A 5,739-nucleotide genomic window follows, 5' to 3' on the forward strand; every position below is an offset into this window, starting at 1 on the left:
GCAGACAAAACTCCTCAGACACCGAGTTACAGAAGGAAGGGGTTTATTCGGCTGGGGGCATTGGCAAGATTTCAGTCTTAAGAGCCCAGCTCCCTGAGTGAGCTATTCCTGTCCCTTTTAAAGGCTCACAACTCTAAGGAGGTGCAAGTGAGAGGGTCGTGATTGGTTGAGCAAGCAGGGGGTACGTGACTAGGGGCTGCATGCACCAGTAATTAGATCGGAACAAAACAAGATAGGGGTTTTCACAGTGCATTCCTATACAATGTCTGTAATCTATAGATAACAGAATCAGTTATGTCAGGGGTCGATCTTTAATTACCAGGCCCAGGGTGTGGCGCTGGGCTGTCTGCCTGTGGATTTCATTTCTGACTTTTAGTTTTTACTTCTTCTTTCTTTGGAGGCAGAAATTGGGCACAAGACAATATGAGGGGTGGTCTCCTCCCTTAAGAGGTCCCCAAAAGTTGTGTACCACCCTCACCTGCAGCTGCCTGTGTCTCTGGGAAATTACATGTGAACTGAATCACCTTCAGGCTCCTTCCTTCCCTTCCACATTTTTCCATTTAAACACATGTTCAGGAAGGTGTAAAAGTTTAAGAATGATTAGGACAAATATCTCATCCCCACCTTCATCATCACTGCTTCACCACCCATCCCTCTCCCTAGGTCAAGGGTGAACTGGAACAGGGATACTCCAGAAACCACAGAAAAAATGTATCCAACTCTGGAGCTTCAGGATTCCTAAGAGGACACAGCAATTTCACAGTGATGTTCCTTCCACAGACAGCCTCTGACCAAACTTCACTGCAAGGGGGCTTGTCTTATTCAGTACCACAGAGGTCAGGCCTGATGGAACAACCAATTTCAATTTCATTCCTTCCCAGTGGTTCCCTGAGAGAATCACTTTCCTTGTCTGAACACAGATCTCTTACCCCTAAAATGAGAGAAATTCTAAGTTGTTTCCTTCTTTCTTTCTCTCTCTGTCTTTACTTCTTCCTTCTCCTTCTCCCATCCTTCATTTCATCCTTCCTTCCTTCTTTTTCTTTGTTAAGCAATCTTCTAACCCCAGTGCCTATAAAGAAAACTCTACACAGTTAGACACACTTCCAGATAAACAACGCTGTAGAATTGGAGAAAGCCTACGTTTTGCTGTTGAAAGAACTGGGATCTAACTTCTTGCTATTGCGAAGCTTATCGTTCCTTCAAGAACTCCTGTTTTATAAGTGCTCTCTAACCATTAGATTTGGCCCTATAAGTTAGTTCAGTTAGTGGCTGGGATATAAAAGCAAAAACCATAGCAAAGCTTTCATCAAAATTCATATGCACTAGATCTTATTATTTTCTCATTTTAAAATTTAATTTTATTATAAATGCAAACATAGCATTGTTCATAAAATAGCAAATATGATATACAGCTTAGATTGGGATAGTCTTTCTTTCAGTTCACTTTTTGCTTAACATTCTGTGTTCTCTTTCTCACTCTCCATGTTTTCCTTCCCAATTTTATGCCCTCCTGTAGCCCCTGTTAGCAATCTACTGATTCCCTCCACATTTTTAGCGTAGTCTTAGAAACATATAGGTGTATAAACACTTAAATTTTGATGGCTGTGTTTCCTTTTATAAAACGAAGATTGCATTGTATTCAGGTTCTTGAATCTTGCTGATGGGAATCTACGCATCTTACCTCATGGAAGCTGAACATTCCTTTCAGATAACTAGAACATTTGCTTTTGTAAGCTTCTGTCATATGCCATGGAACAGATACTCCTCAGCTTGTTCAATTGTTCCTGAATTGATGGGCCCCTCCTGTTTCTTTCCGGGGTTTTTCCTAGAACAGTGCTGTGATAAACATGGTTTCATCTGAGGGTCTGAGCAACATTTCCGAGTGGAGGAAAGGCAACTCACAGGGATGTGAAGCGCTCCCACTATAGACACATTTTACCCAAATATAAGTTCTTTTTTAACTTTTAAAATGAACACTAAACAAACTCCAAAAACAATTTTAAGTTTGAGACTTTCAAGGGCCCTCTCCTTTCTGATTATTTGCTTGGAGCTCAGCCCTGAGCCGAGACAGTGGGTGAAGTTTCCCTCAATATAGCCAAGGCAGCCCTGGCTCAGGGTCCCATCCTCCTCACCACCAAAAACACAATTCATTCCGTCCATCCTGGGACTCCAATCAAATATGTTGCATTTGTTAATCATAACAGAGTCTTTTTCTCTTTTTGTTGCCCAAAGACATCAGAACCGGAACAGCCCACCCAGTGGTCAGGGCCCAGCTAGCCCAGCCCCGTCCAATTGCCCTCCCTTCCCAAGGATCCTGCCACTCACTGAGGAGGAGGCTGATGAATACCAGGAGCACAGTTGCCCGGCAGAAGGACCTGTTCTTGGAGCAGGGCCCCATGGCAGGCTGCCTGATGGCCTGTTCAGCTGCAGCGGAAATAGAAGAGGGGAAGAGGTAAGAAAAGAGGACAAGATTGATCAAGGAGCCCTTTACACTCTTCCGCACTTCAAGGGCAGGGCCAGCAAGTTACTGCTGGGGAGACAGCCCGCCAGTCTAGAGAAAGCCATTCAGCTCTTTCATCCCCTCCCAGCCCTTACAGTACCGCACATGGTTGGTAAGTAATTGCGGAAGAGATAAAGGTACAACCTCATTCTGTGATGTTCCTGGCAGTGTATTAGACAGGTCCCCTTCTCTCAGGCACAGCCAGTTTGCTGTTTTCTCACACCCTCCCCTGACACTTACGTGCTTCCCTGAGTTCACAGCTTTGCCCCAGGTGGCCCTGGTCACCAGTGTCAGCCTATCATCAGGCGCAGATGTCACCCTCTTACAGCAAGGCTGGGCTATGCCCTTCTGGAACTTGGTGACTTTCCTTTGTCCCTACCTCATATAGTAAGTTAAATTTCTTTTTTCGTTTTTCAAAAACTTTACCTCTCAGTTGCCTAAGTAAGAAGCTGTAAGCAAAAGAACAAATCTCCTGTGGAGAGTGTTAACTCCCCACATCTTCAACGCAGATATCAGCATTTACTTGTTGCAGGCGGCTATATGGTTTCTCAGCTCCCACTAGTGGTCATCACCTCTCTATACACTCAGGGTAAGGTGAACCCCCTACAGAAGCTGACAGGCTCTTGGCTGCATCACAACTAAGAGTTTCCCTTTCAGCCTGTGTCAACTGTGCTCCTGGTATTTCAAAGGTTTGGGCAGAGAGGTTCACACTCCCTCTGCCACAGCCTCAGCAGCCAGAAACTCACCACCACCTGCTGAGGCTTAGGTCGTGTCCTCTTCACTCCAGACCTGAATACTCCAGGGCATTTAAGAACTCCCCCTCCCATTACCCTGAGGGAGGAGCACCATCTTCTTAACCCCAAGGCACTGGCTCCTCCTCGAGTAGTCTCCCCGATGGCTGCCCAAACAGAACACCTCCAAGGCTGGAGCTGCAGGTCTGACCCCATGACCACCTCAAGGTAGTCAGGTTTCTGGGTATTCAACCCATTTAATGGCTGTGAAACCCAAACCTCAGAGGTATTAGGCAAGCCGTGAAAGTTCATACAGCTAATCAAGCACAGGGTCTGGACTCCTGACCACAAGCTCAGGACTCATCACTGATATCACAGCCACTCTCCCATCCCACTGTGTGGCCCCAAGCACGTCACCTTGAGTGCACTCTGCTCTCAACCAGAACTGCTCTGCAGATTTCCAGGAGAGAGGATATTCAAGATTGGCTTGATTCTCAGTACTCCACCTGGTAGTGCGGAAGTTATTGCAAAAAGGCAGTACATGAGTTCCAGAGTTAGACACTCCTTCTTATGTGGAATCAAAATCTATTGTCTATAGATTTTAGAATCTATAGATTCTAAAATGAACTAAGTAATGCACCAAGGGCAAATCCTGGAGAGGCAGATATGTGACCTGACAGAGAATTCAAAAATAGTTCTTTTGAAGAAACTGAAAAAGATTCAAAATAATATAGAAGGAATTTAGATTCCTATGGATAACTTTAACAAAGAGATTGAAATAATTATAAAGAATCAAGCATAAATTCTAGAGTTGAAAAATGCAATTGGCATACTGAAGAATGCATCAAAGACTCTTAATAGCAGAATCAAATAAACAAAAGAAAGAATTAGTGAGCTCAATGACAGGCTATTTAAAAACTCACAGTCACAGGAGACAAAAGAAAAAATAATAAAAAAGAATGAAGCATGCCTAAAAGATCTAGAAAAGAGCCTGAAAAGGACAAATCTCAGAGTTACTGGCCTTAAAGAGGAGGTAGAGACAGAGATAGGGGTAGAGAGTCTTTTCAAAGGGGTAATAACAGAGAATTTCTGAAACCTAGAAAAAGATATCAATATTCAAGTACAAGAAAGTTAAAGAACACCAAGCAGATTTTACACAAAAAAAGAAGTCCTTCAAAAAGAACTCCTTCAAACACGAAGATATAAAGATTTTCCCAGAGGAACAAAAGCTGAAGGATTTCATCAACACCAGACCAGACTTACAAGAAATGCTAAAGGGAATTCTTCAATCTGAAAAAAAGGACATTAGTGAGCATGAGAAATCATCTACAGGTACAAAACTCATGCATGGTAGTAAGTTCCTAGAAACACACAGAATATTATAATACTGTAATTGTGGTATGTAAACTACTCATATCTTAAGTTAAAAGACAAAAAGATGAGCTGATCAAAAATAATAACTATAACATTTCAAGACACAGACATTAAAATAAGATATAAATAGAAACAACAAAGAGTTAAAAAGCAATGAGATGAAGTTAAAATACAGTTTCATTAGTTTTCTTTGCTTGTTTTTTGTTTATGCAATTAGTGTTATCATCAGTTTAAAATAATGGGTTATAAAATATTATTTAGTACCTCATAGTACCTTAAATCTAAAAAAATAAAATGGCTACACACAAAAAAAGCCAGAAACTAAAATATACCGCTAGAGAAAATCACTTTTACTAAAACAAGGAGAGAAAGGAGAAAACAAGAACAAGAAGACCAGAAAACACATAACAAAAAGACAGCAGTAAGCCCTTACTTATCAAATAATGGCATTGAATGTAATAAACTAAACTCTCCAGTCAAAAGACATAGAGTGACTGAATGGGTATTAAAAAAAAAAAAAAAAAAAACGCAATCATCTGTTGCCTACAAGAAAAATGCTTCAACTGTAAAGACACACAGACTGAAAACGAAGAGACGGGTCAGGTGCTGTGGTGGCTCACACCTGTACTTCCAGCACTTTAGGAGGCCTCAGATAACTTGAGGCCAGGAGTTGGAGACCAACCTGGCCAACATGGAAAAACCCTATCTGTATTAAAAATATAAAAATTAGCCAGGAGTGGTGGCACATGCCTGTAATTCCAGATACTCTGGAGGATGAGGCATGAGAAGTGATTGAACCCAGGAGGTAGAGGTTTAAATGAGCTGAGATGCTGTGACTGCACTCCAGCCTGGGACACAGAGAGAGACTCTGTGTTAAAAACAAAACAAAACAAAACAAAAGACAAAGATGGTCATTATATAATGATAAAGGAATCAATTCAAAAAAGAGCACATAGCAATTGTAAATACATATACACCCAACACAAGAGCACCCCAGATATAGAAAGCAAATATATTACAGTTAAAGAGAGAGAAAGACCCCAGTCCATGGGAGTTGCTTTTTAAATGTTCTCCACTCTCTCTCATCACACTATGTTGCAGTGTGCCATGTTTCCTTTCTGTATTATATGGACT

At 41.7% G+C, this 5,739-nt stretch overlaps 1 long non-coding RNA gene across 2 annotated transcripts; it reads right to left on the reverse strand.

Annotated features, from left to right (window-relative positions):
• Nucleotides 1–329: 329 nt before the first annotated feature.
• Nucleotides 330–2,740, reverse strand: LOC111543567. Of its 2 annotated transcripts, none has more exons than XR_002731916.1 (4): nt 2,645–2,740; nt 2,326–2,424; nt 1,682–1,836; nt 330–931 (listed from the first exon to the last, which is right to left on the reverse strand). It is a non-coding gene; the product is annotated as an uncharacterized LOC111543567 (long non-coding RNA). The 2 variants fall into 2 exon arrangements; XR_002731915.1 differs by having other exon boundaries at nt 330–1,069.
• Between the last annotated feature and the right edge of the window lie 2,999 nt (nt 2,741–5,739).

The sequence above is a fragment of the Piliocolobus tephrosceles genome, chromosome 1 (genome assembly GCF_002776525.5).
Source record: "Piliocolobus tephrosceles isolate RC106 chromosome 1, ASM277652v3, whole genome shotgun sequence".
NCBI classification, from domain to species: Eukaryota; Metazoa; Chordata; class Mammalia; order Primates; family Cercopithecidae; genus Piliocolobus; species Piliocolobus tephrosceles.